The sequence below is a fragment of the Meles meles genome, chromosome 12 (assembly GCF_922984935.1).
Source record: "Meles meles chromosome 12, mMelMel3.1 paternal haplotype, whole genome shotgun sequence".
Taxonomy (NCBI): Eukaryota; Metazoa; Chordata; class Mammalia; order Carnivora; family Mustelidae; genus Meles; species Meles meles.
Window position 1 is genome coordinate 56639610 of NC_060077.1, and position 18509 is coordinate 56658118.

General features: G+C 35.3%; 1 protein-coding gene and 1 pseudogene across 1 annotated transcript in view; both read right to left on the reverse strand.

The window, feature by feature from the left end:
- CCDC178 (coiled-coil domain containing 178) overlaps positions 1–18509 on the reverse strand; it is a 406426-nt gene that overhangs the window by 93280 nt on the left and 294637 nt on the right. The window lies entirely within an intron of this gene.
- Positions 1946–2052, reverse strand: LOC123954737 (annotated as a pseudogene).

Sequence of the window (18509 nt, forward strand, 5' to 3'; positions counted from 1 at the left end):
TCAAAATCTGGATTTTCTGAAAAGATTAACAGGGACACCAGTGAATCTGAATTGATAATTGTGAAAGAAATGTAGTAATGCTAACATTTAACAGTATGAGCTATTAATATTGCCAGGCACTGTTCTAAGCACTTTATATGCATTATTATTTTTTAATTTCCTCATAAACCTGAGTTAGATACTTATTAATATTCTTATTTTACTTATATTAAGTAATCTTAACTAAGAACATTGAGCTAGGACTTAGTATGCAAGAAATTCAAGTTAAAGAAAGCAGACCACATCAACAATGTTAAGGAAACTGGAAATTTGGAAAAGTACAAATCATATCTTCAGTTCACATCACATACCAAATAATATTTCATTTCATGTGAAAGTCTCAATATATAATTTTATATAAATAAAGTAGGATGTAAAACTGCAAATATAATATGATTTCAAACTGGTAAAATATGAATTGAAGATTTAATTCAAATAACTAAACCATAGGAACAAAAAGAAATTCCAGATAGATTTTTAACTGATCATGGAGTGGGCAAGTATTTTCTAAATATAAGATAGTATAATAAAAAAGAAAAATCCAGATGCATTTGAGCACAAACAAAATTTAAAACACTAATACAGTGAAAACCCCAAAATTTGCATCTAGAAAAAATTAAAGCAAAAAAGTGGAAAATGATATAAATAGATCATTCAAACCAGTAAGAAAAAAGAATAATACGTCAACAGAAAAAATGAGCAAAGAGCAGAGAGCAGGAACATATTAGAAATAAATTAATACAAATGTTAAACTTATAGGAATCCAAAGTTCTGTATATTAAAGGAATATAAAATGACAATGAAATGGCCGAACTCATCCTACTCCAATTTATAGAAATTTAAAAGAATAATTCAAAACTCTTTAATTTTGATTATAAGCTCTTCACCTTGGGAATCATATAAAACCTCTTTAATGGAACAAATTAACACTAATAATATTTGCACTCATTATGAAGGGGTGGGTGCTGCTGGGAAGGCAGGTGTGATGGTTAATTTTATATGTCAATTTGACTAGACAACTGTACTCAGATCTTTGATTAAATGCATTTTTAGATGTGTCCATGAAAGTATTTTTTGGATGGGATTAAACTTTAAATCAGCAGACTTTGTGTAAAGCAAAATGCCCTCCATAATATGAGTGGATCTCATCTAATCAGTTGAAGGCCTTAGAAAAAAAGACTGAAGTCTCCCAAGAGACAAAATCCTCTCAGCAGACTGCCTTCAGAGTAGAACTGCAACACTTCCCTGAGTTTCCAGCCTGCCAGCCTTCCCTACAGATTTTGAATTCACCAGACTCCACAATCATGTGAGACAATTCCTTAAAATAAATACTTCCCTCTCTTTCTCTCTCTCTCTCCCATACACATGCTTGTGTGCGCGTGTGCGCGCACACGCGCACGCGCACACACACACACACACACACACACACACACACACACACACATCCTATTTTTCTGGAGAACCCTGACTAATACAGCAGCTATCTAAGGGAGATAAATACAGTTGTTTCACATACTAGCAATTTTGATGTCACAGCATATTGGGAAAAAAAAATCAATCATCTCATTTATTCTTATACTATCCAAAATAAACACATGCTACTTATTTCTACAGTTTTGTGAATGAAAGAGAAAATAACCATCTTTACTATACAATTCCTGCCACAAGTGAAGAACTAGAATAAGAACTAAAGTACAATATGGAATATAAACATGCTTTGTTCCCAAATGATTTTGTTGCCTTTCACTTAAGTTTAGATAGAATTACATATTTTTTTCCCTTTTTATTAATTTTTTCAGCGTAACAGTATTCATTCTTTTTGCACAACACCCAGTGCTCCATGCAAAACGTGCCCTCCCCATCACCCACCACGTGTTCCCCCAACCTCCCACCCCTGACCCTTCAAAACCCTCAGGTTGTTTTTCAGAGTCCATAGTCTCTTATGGTTTTAATTAGCAATAATCGCGCCTCGGATAAACCTCATTGGCTACGATACTGCCACTGCGCAAAGCTAGAATTACATATTTTTAAATAAAAGATTATATTTCAAAAGGAGACATAAATTCCTCTTTCAACATGAGTTAATTTATCATCTAATTTACTAGTTATCATATGTAAGGATCTGTGAGATTCAACTGTTGACTGCATTAGTATATTTTTTTGAGCAAGTCATCTTTAGGATAAAATTGTTGATTACTGCTCAACCATTGTGTAATAGGCTAAGATATCTAAACTTATTTAAGATTTAAGGGGCACCTGGGTGGCTCAGTTGGTTAAAGATCTGCCTTTGGCTCAGGTCACGATCTCAGGGTCCTGGGATTGAGCCCCATTTCGGGCTTTCTGTAAGTCTGCTTCTCCTTCTCTCTCTGCTTCTCCCTTTTCCTCATGTTTGCCTTTTCTCTCTCTCAAATAAATAAATAAAATCTTAAAAAAAGAAGATTGAATTGCTTGGGTTTGATTTTTCACCTCAGAATGTTTATTAAGAGGTACCGTTTAAAGAGGGGGGAAAATCCTGAAGCTTCATTGCGTTGTGTGAGCTAATTTATCTATAAGGTAACAATCCATTGGAGAGAAATGTACAAATAAATGTCTAATGAATATTTTTGATGGCAATGATGACAATTTTTAATTCCCAATTTAATGAATTTTTTAAAAAAATTAATCTGAAACTACAATTATTTGCTTGTGTTTCGGTATCTTATAAACAATAGTAGTCATAATAGTTTACATTTAGCAATTGCTTTTTATAAATCAAGTGTTTTGGAGATAGATGCATTTTCTTAAGGAATACTCCCTACACCACTGTGCTAGCAGAATTCTAAGGTAATTCTCAATGAGTCATGGCCTTATAGAATCCCTTTGTGTGCAGGCAGAAACTTGTGATTTACTTCTAGCCAGCAGAATTTGGCAAAGGGTGTGATAGGTGATAGGGTGTCACTCTGATGATTATGTTAGATTATGTGGTTGCATAACTCTTAGCAGACAGAGGAAGAGTGGATCCTGTTGGTCTTGAAAAAGTAAACATTATGCTGTAACAGGGCTGGTGACAGGGTTACAGTGAAGCTAGGATCTGTCGGGATCTCAGGAACTGAGAGTGACCCCTGGGCTAGTAATCAGCAAGAACAAACTGAGTATGGGCAGCAACATGTGACCTTGGAAGAGAATCCTGACCTTAGGAAAGGAACACAGCTTTGCTGACAACTAGAGTGTAATCTTACGAGATCCTGAGCAGAGGACCCAGTTAAACTATGCCTACACTTCTGATCTATGGAAGCTATGAGACTGTATAAGTTGCTAAATCTGCAGTAATTTGCTATACAACAATGGAAAACTGTTATAGGCACTAATACAAAATACTTCTAAAAACTATTACTATTTAGAAGAAGTAGTAATTCATACATAGAAGTCATGTAAACATCCCATTTCCACAAAAAGATTCATATCTTTCTCTAACCAAAAGCAAGGCCTGTGAACTTCCTATCTCAGCACAGACGGTACAGTTGTAATAGTAGGAGTTCATCTTGGGGTTTTACGGTCATGATTTTACAGTGTATACAGTAAATGATATATAAATCAACTTTCATTTCTTACATGTGATTATGGGAGTTAAAAATTACTCTTCTCTCTGCCTTAGAAAGAGGCAACTTCCTGTAAATGGAAATTTTAAGCTAAAGTTCAGGTACTCACTGATTAGTTCTGCGGCTGGTCTGTCATTCCTTAAACCATCTGCCTGAGAGTGCTGCAACTCAAGATTAAGCAAATAGGACCCCTTTAATCTTTATCTAGTGACTTAAATTATATTGGTCCTCTAATTGCTGTCAAATAGGAGATGGTGGTAGAGCCTAGCCAATGGAAAAGAATTCTCACAGTCCCGGGGTACATGAAAAACCTCTTATTTTCTTAGATAGGTCTTCTTCTTGCTTAGAGCACAATTTTAAACTTTCTTTTCTGTCACCGAACCCCCAGTAGCTCTTCCTCCATCCTTAGTCACAACTGGACTTGCTTTCCAATTCACTGAAAAATATTAAGGAAATTAAACAAAACAAAACAAAAACCTTCACAAACTTCCAGCATCCACTTCTCACTTATCTTTGTGCCAGTATACTTTACTTTCTCTCCTGTTATTGTGGATGCTCCCTGTGAAGGCCAATTTCTCAAGTTGAGCAATAGGTCTCACCCTCTGTCACCAACTCAAAGGATGGTATCTCAACAATTCTTCAATTATTCCCTAAGTCTCCTGGTACATCAGTTCTCCATTCTCTACTCGATCATTTGTATTAGTGTACAAACATCTTGGAAAAATAGATCCTTTCTTGGTCACATTTTACTGTCTAGTATTTATTTTTTACATTTTGTTTATAAAAAAAGTACTTGAGTAAGGTGTCTATATTCATGTTTCCACAATTTCTTCCTCATTTTCTCTTGAAACTGCTCCAATCAGATTTTGTTACTCCCTTATAATTCAGCTAAAACTCTTACCAAGGTAACCGACAATTTCCTTATTCTGAGATTATCTCATTCAGTCTAATGATTATAAACATCATATATGGACTACTCTCATGTTATTATTTCCAGCTAGAACATTTCTGCTGAACTTAAAAATTATATGTCAGCAGTCTACCATATATTTCCACTTGGATGTCTGAAATGTATCTCAAGTTTTACGTAATAAAAATTGAGCTCCTGATACTTTCCCCTAAACCTGTCTTCTCTGCAGCCTTCCCTTTCTTAAAGGCAATTTCATTCTTCTGCTTGCTTAGGCAAATCATCTTGGTCATCCTTTACTCCCCTGTTTTTCTTCCTCCTATCATCTTGTCATATGAAATTTCTATTAGCACTATCCTTAAAATCTATCCAGAATTTGATGATTTCTCACTACAGCGACAGGCACCACCTTGATCCAAGGTACCATAATCTCTGTTCTGGATTACTAAAATAGCCTCCCTACTTATGTCTATAATTCCTTTCAGTCCATTCTGAACCCAGCTAACAAAGTGACCTGGCTGAACTTTAATTTAGATTTTGTCATAAATCTATTCAAAATCCTCACTGCTTTTCAATCATACTCTGCAGAAAAGCTAATTGCTTACAAGGCTCTATATGGATCCTCAGAAATAAATGATATGGAAACTAAAAAAACAATAGAACATATCAATGAAACCAGGAGCTAGATCTTTGAAAAAAATAATAAAATTGAAAAACCCCTAGCCAAACTTTATTAAAAAGAAAAGAGAAAGCATCCAAATAAATAAAATCACAAATGAGAAAGGACAAATAACAGCCAACACCATAGAAATACAAACAATTGTAAGAGAATATTATGAAAAAATAGAGCCAACAAACTGGACACCCTGGAAGAAATGGATAAATTCTTAGAAACATATAGTACCAAGACTGAAACAGGAAGAAAGAGAAAATTTGAACAGACTGATAACCACCAAAGAAATTGAATCAGTAATCAAAAAACTCGCAACAAACAAAAGTCCGGGGCCAGATGGCTTCACAGGGGAATTCTACCAAACATTTAAAGATGAGTTAATACCTGTTCTTCTCAAACTGTTCCAAAAAACAGAAATGGAAGGAAAACTTCCAAACTCATTCTAGGAGGCCAAATTACCCTGATAACAAAACCAGATAAAGATTCCACTAAAAAAGAGAACTATAGGACAATATCCCTGAAGAATATGATGCATAGGTTCTCAACAAAATACTAGCAAACCAAATCCAACAATATGTTAAAAAGAATCATTCACCACAATTGAGTGGGATTTATACCTCTGGGCTGAAAGTGTGGTCCAATGTCCCCAAATCAACCAAGTGTGATACATCACGTTAATAAAAGAAAGGAAGAGAACCATATGACCATTTCAAGAGATGGAGAAAAAGCATGTGGCAGAGTACAACATCTGTTCATGATAAAAACCCTCAACAAAGTGAATTTAGAAGGAGCACACCGCAACATAACCCACAGCTAATACCATCCTCAATGGGGAAAAACTAAGAGCTTTTCCTTCATTCAGAAACAGGACAGGGATGCCCACTCTCATCACTACTATTTAACATGGTAGTGGAAGTCCAAACCACAGCAATCACAAAACAGAAAGAAATAAAAGGCATCCAATCAGCAAGGAAGAAGTCAAACTTTCACTATTTCAGATGGCATGATACTCTATATAGAAAACCCAAAAGATTCCACCAAAAAATGCTGGAACTGATACACAAATTTGGTAAATTCTCATGATACAAAATCAATGTACAGAGATCTATTGTACTTCTATACACCACCAACGAAGCAGCAGAAAGAGAAATCAAGAAAGGGATCTGACTCATGATTGCCCCCAAACCAGTAAGATACCTAGGAAAAACCTAACCAAAGAGGTGAAAGATGTATACTTGGAGAAGTATACAACACTGATGAAAGAAAACTGCAGATGGCCCAAAGAAATGGCAAAACATTCCATACTCATGGATTGGAACAAATATTGTTAAAATGTCAATACTACCCCACCAAAGCAATCTACACATATAATGCAAGCCCTATCAAAGCACCACCAGCATTTTTCACAGAGCTAGAACAAACAGTCCTAACATTTGTATGGAACCACAAAAGACCCAGAAGAGCCAAAGCAACCTTGAAAAAAAAAAAGGAAAGAAAAGAAAAGCAGAGCTGAAGGTATCACAATTCTAGACTTCAAGTTATATTACAAAGCTGTAGTGATTAAGACAGTATGGTACTCTCCCAGGGCCCACACAAACAGCTGGGTCCCACATCAGGTGAAGGAGATTGTCTTCTTCTCCAGGAGCAGTACAGTAGCATCTAGGAGATCCCACTAGAGGTGTAAAAGATGTCCACCACCAAGAGGCTGTAGAGGAAGAAGCACATGGCAGGGGCAGTCATGTGCTTCTTCCTCTACAGCCTCTTTGTGGTGGACATCTGTTTGGTGCTGGACCAGTTTGATTTGCTCAAATGTCCATCAGTTGATACATGGATAAAGAAAATGTGGTATATATTCACACACTAGAATATTATTCAAATATTATCATATAGAATATTATTCAAATATTCAAAATTCAAAAAAAAAGAATGAAATCCTGCCATTTGCAATGGTATGGATGGAGCAAGAGAGTATTATGCTAAGTGCAATAAGTCAGAGAAAGACAGATACCATATGATTTCACTTATATGTGGAATTTAAGAAATGAAACAAATGAACATAGAGGGAAAAAGGGAGGCAATCCAAGAAACATACTCTTAACTATAGAGAATAAACTGAGGATTACTGGATGGGAGGTGGGCTGGGGATGGGTATTAAGGAAGGCACTTGTAATAAGCACTGGATATTGTATGTTAAGTGAGGAAATCAGTAAATTCTACACCTGAAACTGGTATTAGCCTCTGTGTTAACTAACCGGAATATAAATAAAAATCTGGAGAAAACAAAACAAATCAAATAAATAACATGGCTCTTAATTACTCTCTGTCCTCCTCTTACTTTTTGCTCCTTCATATTAGCCCTTTGCTCCTTTTCTTTTCCCAGACATGCTCTTCTCCTAGTAATTTTGTGGATACTCTATTACTTTAACACTCTTCCCCTCTATATACACATGACTAGCTCTCTTGATTCCTTCATATCTTTACTCAAAGAACCCGTATCACTAATCCTTCTCTAATTGTCCTAATCTAGGATGCCATCCCCAACCTCAACCTTCTTATCCATATTCTGGATCTCTTTCTTAACACACTATATATTGACTTATCTTGTTTGTTGTCTGTCTCTCTCAGCTAGGACAAGATTATTTATTTGTTTTTCCTTACTGCACCTCTAATATTTAAAAAAAGCGTCTTTCACTCAGATTTATAACACATTTTTAAGTAAATGATGGTGCTTCAGATACTTTAGTAATAAGGTTTATGTTTTGAATTCTTATTTGTAAGAAGTGCAAAAATCTTTGGGAATTGATGTATACCTTGTCTCATTTTTTTTTTTTTTTAAAGAAATACTGACAGGAATTTTGAGTCATTTCCCTAGGACTCCTTATGAAGCAAACTCTTCCAAAAAACTATTCCACGACACTGACCACATTATCACTGTCTTCTAATCATCCAAATTAAACACCTCCTACTTCACACTATTCAATGCTTTTTTTATGCTCTTGATATTAGAAGATAGGGTGTTAGAAGTTCCTAAGAAAGAGTATTGGAGCTCTAAAGGTATAGTGCAAATCTAATATGCATGTAAAATTCCCAGTTTTATAGTTTATTATTACATGATTGCTTTTTAAGATTTTTTTTTCTTTCTCTCTCTCTCTCTCCTCCATTGTAGAAGTTCTGTTTCATAATGGGCTACTGATCAGACCTGTTATTCTAATGGTGGAATCCCAAAGGAAAACATGTTTCAGATGTAAAGTATTCCCCTCAAATTCCCTGGCGGTCATGGAAAGCAGGAGAAATTCTTGATGTATGAAGTCACTGTCACCATTGTCAAAGCACTGTAGTGTGAGAAATGAACCGCAAATAAAATCAAAGGGTATTTCTTCCAAAGCATTGAATATTAGTGCACAAACAACAATTTTTTTCATTAAAGTACAAAATATATCAGATCAAATATAAGTGTTTAAATGTCCAGAGAACATATCTCAGCCCAAGTGCTAGAGGTGGCAAATTTTTGCCACACTGGTAAACAGCAATATATGCAAAATTAAAGACTCTCCATCAAAGTACTGAAACTTAATTTATTTTTGGAAATACGAAATTCTCTATCGATCCAAAGTAACTTCCCCAGAAAATGGCACCATAAGTGCAGTGCTCTGTCCTTGCTTTAAAGAATTAATTTTAAGGTGTGCATTTTTTCCTTTAAGGGCTTTTTAAACCTAAATTAAACCACTAAAGGCCTCAATAAAGTAATATTAAAGTTGAACTGAAATCCACAAGAGCAAGACAATCTGGAGATAGGTTGAAATTCCTCTCTTTCTCTTCAACCTTAAATCAGACTGCTGTGTTAAGGTATTGTAATGATCTAAGACATTGTGTCATCTTTCATGCCAGGCAGCATATGTTACAATTCCCGAATTAGAGAAGAGATATTCCCCCAAATTATTATTTTAACTACACAGTCATTCTCAGTTTAGATTTAGGTCAGGCACCAGAAGTTACTCTATAATCTTGGGAATGAATATCATAACCTTCAGCTTAAAGTATAATCATCAAAGCTTCACATCCAGAATTGCATTATAGGACACATAGAAAAACTTAAAAAAAGATTTTCATTATTGGTTAATATGAGGATATGAATGTGTTTATCTTTGTAAATAACAGTTCTATACAAGTGGCTCAAATGTGGCAAAACAGCCACAGACAGTCCCAATATAAGTTGCAAAATCAAACATTCAGGCATGAAAAGTCTTTTTCTTAAGTTGTTTTCAAGCTTCATCCTTTTTTCTGCAATAACTAAAGCAAAACCACAGTAGCTGCAGCCATTTGCATCTAAGGAAGAGATGTTTTGCTTTGGTGATATAGCTAATGAGTCTAAAAATATTCAGTATAATAATTCTGTCAAAGCCCCCACAGTCTCCTCAATGAGCGGGAGCCTGCAGGATTCCAATGGGGAGCCAAGTAATGAGCTCTCAGCATTTGCTCCCACACCGTCCAGGCGAAATATACTCGGGCCTCTATGGTTCCACATCATTAGCAACATGAAACAAAGACACATGCTTGACTTTAATAAGAGACTAAAGTTGCTGGCTTACTAGTGTGTTACTGCATGTAAACTCTGTTTCAGTATTTCAAAACAGCTCCTTGCAAAGAGAAAGCAGGGAGGGCTTTGGCAAACAGAGTTAGGTTTAATTTAATGTGGCAAATGATTGAGTAGAATAGAAAAAAAAAAGGACACAGGAAGTGATGAGTTTCTGACACTAAGTCTCCGGGGCTCACTGCAGACTGCAGTCTCGCTGTTGGAGATGATGGTTACGGTGGGCTGCAGTGATAGGGCTATAGGCATATGTGACTGGGTTTTAGTTGATATTCTTGCAAGACAGGAAGTGAACAAGCTTATTTCCCACTGGGAAAGGTTCAGACATGATTAACTTGGGCATGACCAAATAGGTCAATAATATGACAATGAATTTCTAGCACAATAATTAAGTGGGAAAATTTGTGTGATTTGTTCTTCTTGTTCTGCACATACCAATAATGCATTAGCATGGATTCATTTAGTTTCTTTCATTAGGTAAAATCACATAGCTACAATTTAAAATAGTGATGGTTCAATTTGAATACTTAAAAGTTATTTCTGCAAAACAAGAGTAAATTATTTTTCTTTTCTTTTTAGCATAGGCTTTTGCATGCCAGCATTGACGAAGTAATCTGAAATCTATCTAAACATGCATACTAATTGCTCTGAGAGTGGTACTCCTATCCAATATCATGTCTTACTGATAGCAGGCATCAAAATAAAGGAAGAATTATTGCAGAGGAATGATATAGGTAAAAATAGATGCTTCACCTTGGGATAATAGAGTTCAATATATTTTACATTTTTATGATTTCTGTCAGTTATTAAAATATTTCAACTTTTCTTCTTATAAAAAGTTCATATAAATAATCTCCAAATTTTAGGATTGGAAGAGAACTCAGAAATTATAAAATCTGCTACTCCATTCCACAGAGTGATTCATTCTATGGTAAAAAAATTTCTTTTTCTTTTCTTTCTTTTTTTTTTATTGACAGACAGAGATCACAAGTAGGCACAGAGGTAGGCAGAGAGTGAGGAAGAGAAGCAGGCTCCCTGCCGAGCAGAGAGCTGGATGAGGGACTCGATCCCAGGATACTGGGATCGTGACCTGAGCAAAAGACAGAGGCTTTAACCCACTGAGCCACCCAGGCGCCCCAATGGTAAAAAATTTTTTTAACATTATCAGTTAAAAAATGATAGTACCCATACTCTGATTTTAATAATTTAACATTGGAACTTAAATGTAGGGAGTTTTCATTGTCTTCTTTTAAATTCATCTTTTTAATTTTTTTCTATGATCAAGATAATCTTCATCCTTTTCCTGCCATTTGATCTCATCTATTTTCCCCATAATAATGCAAACTATGCATTTTATAGGTATGCTTTCAGCAAACAGAAGATAAAAATAACATAGTTCAGCAGTACCCCAATGAGAATATCAAGGAAGACATTAAACCATTCATCAGTTGTCTTTGGACAACTGTCCAAAGACAGTTACTTGTCTTTGACTACCTTGTCCATGAGGATGCCATGAAATACTTTTTTATTTTGCAAAAATCAACATATTCTTTAAATGATAGAACAATCTCCTAATTAGCCAATCTGGAATACTTTTTTCTGAGGTTTACTTTCATTCCCACTGAGGTTTAGTTTCCTCTCCTTTTGGAAAATGAGACTTATCTTCCAACTTTAGTTTTCTGGCATTTCTTCCACTTGCTTCATGGCTTCTTATCAGTAATTGACATTGGTTGCTTGATCAAAGGGATGCATTTTTTCAGGACTCAGAAATACTTTCCTGATATGGGTCTAGAAGTCTTTTTATGAGATTTGGGCTCTCTCATTACAATTTAGTTTACCCTTTCTATGTGTATGATTAATCTCTTCTTGGTGAATGAGATGGAAACAAAATAAAAGTTCATTCATTTTTAAGTCTATTTATCTCTAGCTTGGTGCTTTCAAAATTTCTGGATCATAAGAATCATCACTTCATTTTTAAAATAAATTCTGTTTTATTATAATATGATTGGGCACAAGTAATCTTACAACAGAAGGATACAGTTGGTTTTCACACTATACTTTAAATTATAGTAAGTATGCAACTTACAAGATGAATCTCTGCTTGTTGTAACTAAAAAATTGGCATTATTTGATCCTCTATCAGTGTGAAAACAAGAGTTTGAACCTTGAAAGAGATAACCACACTCTAGAAATATAGAAACAGATAAAAGACAAGCTGTACCACTTAAGTATCAATATTGCACTTTCCCAAGAAAAATCCAGGGAAGACTTCATATGCATGCAGAGATCTTGCCAGTGATATAGTCACTACTACTTACAGATGCTTACCTATATCGAGGTCACACTGTATAAGGGAGCAGAATTAATTAATTAATTTATTTTGAAAAGATTTTATTTATTTATTTGAGACACACACAAACACAGAAACAAAGAACATAAGCAAGGGGAGAAGGAGAAGCAGACTCCCTGTTGATCAGGAAGCCTGACGTGGGGCTTGATCCCAGGACACTGGGATCATGACCGAAGCCAAAGGCAGACGCTTAACTGACTGAGGAAACCTGGTGACTGGGAAATGAATTTATTTTAAAAGTTTGTGTTTATGGAGATGCAGTTCGGCATTGGTGGAATAAAGACCTCACAAATATGTTCCTCTGTGAAAGCAAGATTTGTCAAAAATCAGGGGCGCCTGGGTGGCTCAGTGGGTTAAAGCCTCTGCCTTCTGCTCAGATCATGATCTCAGGGTCCTGGGATCGAGCCCCGCATCGGACTCTCTGCTCGGCAGGGAGCCTGCTTCCTCCTCTCTCTCTCTCTCTGCCTGCCTCTCTGCCTACTTGTGATTTCTGTCTTTCAAATAAATAAATAAAATCTTTAAAAAAAAAAAAAAAAAGATTTGTCAAAAATCAGCTCTCACAGAAATCCTAAAGCTAACCAAATCTTGTGACAATCTGAGGAGTATCCATCCAGGACAATGGATGATTTTCTGAAAGAACATCAAGTTTTTTGGCATTTCAACTTGCCTTTTTCTATTCTCCTATCTGTAGCTCCTCACAAACCTGGAAAACCAACAGTCTTGAAATCACAGTAACTGTGAGAATCAGTTATTATCAGACACTGAAAGCAACAGAATGAGTCTGAAGCACCAAAAATTGCCATCCCCAGAGAACTGTCACTATTTTACCTATCTGGAAACTCCTTGGAAAAGTCCCATACTGGGGGCTCTTCTTTATTTGACATGACTCATAGCTGAATCTGTGTAAAAAAGCCTCTCTAGCACATTTGTCTAAAATAATCAGTGGCAATTGTTTAATATCATAGGTTTCTGAGTTGATGATACTTGCTGAGGCTAATAAGAAGCTGACCAAAAAGTTTTAAGGGAAAAAGTAGGAAATAAGGTATCTTTGTAGGGTCTTTGAAAATTTAGAATATAGTACTGAGAATCTATAACATCACACCTATATTAAGGGCCATGCACATACCCAGACACATGACAGGTCTCCAGCCTCTTAACTCTATCTTCTACTGAGGCTCTACAAAAGCAGAAAGTAAAGGTAAGGAAGAGCTGTGAGCTGCCAGATTGCCCAAAACACACACACAGAGTCCCTGGGCAATTATTGGTTCATTGGTTCAAGGCAGTTAAAGAAATCTCTGTCAAATCATTAAAGGACCACTAACTGAGCAGCAGCATCAATGGCTGTGCATGACAAAGAATATAGACTTAACAGAATTAATCCAGGAAAATCACAAAATAAGCAGCAGCAGCAACAACAATAACAAATAACAACGACAAACTCTGGGGAGGGTGAATTTGATATTCAGAGTTGTTAAATTATATTACTTAAAATACCAACAAAAAAATTATAAGATATGGAAAGAAGCAGTAAGTATGGCCCATAAAGGAAAGCAATAGTCAAAAGAAAAAAAAATAAAGGAAATCCTAGATACTGGATTTCTTACACAAATGTTAAAAATCAGCTATTGTAAATATATTTGAAAAACTAAAAAAAAAAAAAAAAAATACCTGAAGAGTTAAAGGAATATATGAGAATGATGTGACACCAAATACAGACTATCAATAAAAAGATAGAAAATACTTAAAAAATAGAAATTCTGGAGCTGAGAAGAACAAAAACTGAAATTAAAATATCACTAGAGGGGCTCAACCTCAGAGTTAAAGTGGCAAAAGAAAGAACTGAGTAATCTTAAAGATATGTCAATTCAGATTATCCAGTCTGAAGCACAAAGAGGAGAACAAAGAAAAATGAATGAAATCTCAGAAACTTGTGGGAAATCACAAAGCATACCAACATATGTATAACAGGAGCCAAAAAATGAGAGGAGAGCAAAAAATAGACAGAAGTAAAAAATAACAGATTTCGAGGGAAAATAATCTGTACATCTAAGCCTTGCAAAAATCCAAACAGGATACACTCAGATATCCATGCCTAGATACATTGTAGTCAAACTTTTGAAAGACAGAGGAATTTGAAAAAAGTAAGAAAAATACTCATTACACACAAAGGATCCTCAAAAGCACTAACAGCTGACTTATCATTAGAAACCATGGAGGCCAGGAAGATGACATATTCAAAGTAGTTAAAGAAGATTGTCAATCAAAAATTTGATTATATCCAGAAAAGCTATTCTTCAAAAGATGAAAAAATTAAAGTCCCTTACTATTTGTTGTCAATTAGTTTCTTTATATTTTTTATTGTTTTATATATTTAGATGCTCCCATGTTGGGTCCATAAATATTTACATTTGTTATATCTTCTTGAATTGTCTCCTTTATGACTAGATAATGCCCTTCTTTGTCTCTTTTTATGGTCTTTGTGTTAAAGTCTAGTCTGTCTGAATAAGTATTGCTACTCTGGCCTTCTTTTGACATCCATTTGTGGGATAAATGTTTCTCCACCCCTTCACTTTTTTTTTTAAGAGACCAGGGGAGGGGCAGAGGGAGAGGGAGAGAGTGAGAATCTTAAGCCTCAACGCAGGGTTCAGTCTCACAACTGTGAGATGATGACCTGAGCTGAAATCAAGAGTCAGACGCTTAACTGACTGAGCCAGCAAGGCACCCTCCCAGCCCCTCACTATCAATCTGCAGGTGTCTTTAGGTCTACAACGACTCTTTTGTGGGGGGCCTTAGCATTCCACTCACATCAATGGACATATCATCTAAACAGAAAAGAAATAAGGAAAAGATGGTTTTTAATGACATACTGGACCAGGTGGACATAACAGATATATGCAAAACATTCCATACTAAAATAGCAGAATATATTCTTTTCAAGTGCATGTGGAACATTCTCCAGAATACATCACATATTAGGTCACAAAACAGGTGTCAATAAATACAAAAACAATGAAATCATACCATGCATATTTTCTGACCATACAAGGAAAAATTTGGAAAGACCAGAAAAACAAATGCAGGTTAAACAACATGCTACTGAAAAATGAATGGGTCAACCAGGAAATCAAAGAAGAAATTTAAAAAAATACATGAAACAAATGAAAATGAAAATATGATGGTCTGAAACCTTTGGGATGCAGCAAAACTGGTCTTAAGAGGAAGTATCCAGAAATATAGGTCTACCTCAAGAAGCAAGAAAAATCTCAAATAAACAAGCTACCTTACACCTAAAGGAGTAGAAAAAAGAACAACAAATGAAGCCTACAGCCAGCGGAAGGAAGGAAATAATAAATATTAGAGCAGAGATAAGTGGTATAGAAACTAAAATACAATAGAAAAGATCAATGAAATCAGGAGCTAGATCTTTGAAAAAATTAATAAAATTGAAAAACCCCTAGCCAAACTTTATTAAAAAGAAAAGAGAAAGCATCCAAATAAATAAAATCACAAATGAGAAAGGACAAATAACAGCCAACACCATAGAAATACAAACAATTGTAAGAGAATATTATGAAAAAATAGAGCCAACAAACTGGACACCCTGGAAGAAATGGATAAATTCTTAGAAACATATAGTACCAAGACTGAAACAGGAAGAAAGAGAAAATTTGAACAGACTGATAACCACCAAAGAAATTGAATCAGTAATCAAAAAACTCGCAACAAACAAAAGTCCGGGGCCAGATGGCTTCACAGGGGAATTCTACCAAACATTTAAAGATGAGTTAATACCTGTTCTTCTCAAACTGTTCCAAAAAACAGAAATGGAAGGAAAACTTCCAAACTCATTCTAGGAGGCCAAATTACCCTGATAACAAAACCAGATAAAGACTCCACTAAAAAAGAGAACTATAGGACAATATCCCTGAAGAATATGATGCATAGGTTCTCAACAAAATACTAGCAAACTAAATCCAACAATATGTTAAAAAGAATCATTCACCACAATTGAGTGGGATTTATACCTCTGGGCTGAAAGCGTGGTCCAATGTCCCCAAATCAACCAAGTGTGATACATCACGTTAATAAAAGAAAGGAAGAGAACCATATGACCATTTAAAGAGATGGAGAAAAAGCATGTGGCAGAGTACAACATCTGTTCATGATAAAAACCCTCAACAAAGTGGGTTTAGAAGGAGCATACCTCAGGGCGCCTAGGTGGCTCAATCAAGATAGTATGGTACTAGCACAAAAAAGAGACACACAGATCAACAGAACAGAATAGAAAACCCAGAAATGAACCCATAACTATATGGTCAATTATTCTTCAACAAAGCAGGAAAGAAGATCCAATGGGAAAAAGTCTGTTCAACAAACGGTGTTGGGCAAACTGGACAGGAACATGCAAAAGTGAAACTGGGCCACTTTCTTACATCGTACATAAAAATAAATTCAAAATGGATGGAAGACCTAAATGTGAGATTGAAACCATAAAAATCTGATGAGAACACAGGCAGTAACCTACTACTATGTATTCACCCCCAAAATACACAAATACTAATTCGAAGGGATACATGCACGCTGATGTTTATAACAGCATTATCTACAATAGCCAAATTATGGGACTAGCCCAAAAGTCCACTCACTAATGAATGGATAAGGAAGATGTGGTATATATACACACACACCAATGAAATATTACTCAGCTATCAAAAAAAATTAAATTTGCTATTTGCAACAATATGGATGGAACTAGTGGGTATTATGCCAAGCAAAATAAGTCAGAGAAAGACAGATACCATATGATTTTACTCATATGTAGAATTTAAGAAACAAAGCGGATTAAATTAGGGGAAGGGAAGGAAAAATAAAATAAGCTAAAAATAGCAGCAAACCATAAAAGATTATGAACTCAAGAAACAAACTGAGAGTTGCTGGAGAGGAGGTGGGTGGAAGGGATAACTGGGTGATGGTCATTAAAGAGGGCACAATGTAAGGAGCACTAGGCATTATATATCACTCATGAATCACCAAATTCTGCCTCTGAAGTTAATAATACAGTATATGTTAACTAAATTGACTTTAAATAAAGAATTAGAAAAAAACAAGTGCAAAACTTGTACTCTGGCAATGATGAACATTGTTGGAAGTAATTAAAGAAGACCTAACAAATGGATGGACATTCCATGTTCATGGATTGGAAGACTATCGCTAACATGCTTATACTCTCCAATTTGATCTTCAGATTAAAAAAAAAAAATCCCTATAAAAAGCCAAGCTAAGGCTGTCTGGGTGGCTCAGTCAGTTAAAACGTCTGACTCTTGATTTCAGTTCAAGTCATGATCTCAGAGTTTTGAGATTGAGCCCTGTTTCAGGCTTCATGCCAGGCATGGAGCCTGCTTAAGATTCTCTCTTCCACTCTCTCTGCCCCCGACCCCCACTCATGTGTGTCTGCACTCTTTCTCTTTCTCTCTCAAAAAAAGCCAAGATACATTTTTTTTTTTCAAAATTGACAACCTGTTCCTAAAATTTGTGTGGATATGCCAAAGATCCAAAAGAACAAAAACAACCTTGCAAAAGAAGTGTTGCAGGACTCACACTTCATGATTTCAAAACTTACTACAAGGTAATGTTGTACTGATATAAAGATAAACACACAGAGGACTGGAAAAGAATGAAGAGTCCAAAATTAAACCTTACATTTATGGTCAGTTGTCTTTGAGAAAAGTGTCAGGACACTCAATGAGGGAAAGAATAGTTTTCGCAACAAAAAGTGCTGAGACTACAGGATATCCACTGCAAAAGAATGAAGCTGACACCCTATCCTGTATCATACAACACAAATGAAATAAAAATGGATCATAAATGTAAGAGTTTAAATTATAGAAGAAAACTGTTATAATTTTGGCTTAGTTAACACCATCTTAGAGATAAAATGAAAAATATCTGGAATATACCAGAAATTTACACAAGTCAATAAAAGTCAAATAATCTAATTTAAAAATGAGGGAAGGATTTGAGTAGACATTTCTGCAAACAAAAACAAATATATAGATATATAGAAATGACTAATAAGGGCATGAAATGATGCTAAACATCATTAGTTACTTGGAAAATCAAAACCAAAATGGGATACAAGTTATACTCACTGGTATGGCTAAAAAAACCAACAAAGCAAAAACAGGATATAAAAAGTGCTGGTAAGGATATGGAGAAATTGAAACCCCTATACATTGCTGGTAGGACTGTAAATGATACAGCCACTTAATAAAACACTGACAGCCCCTCAAAATGTTAAACATATAATTATACGGCCTATGATTAAACTGCTGACTATATATCCGGAAATAAATACATGTTCACACATAAAC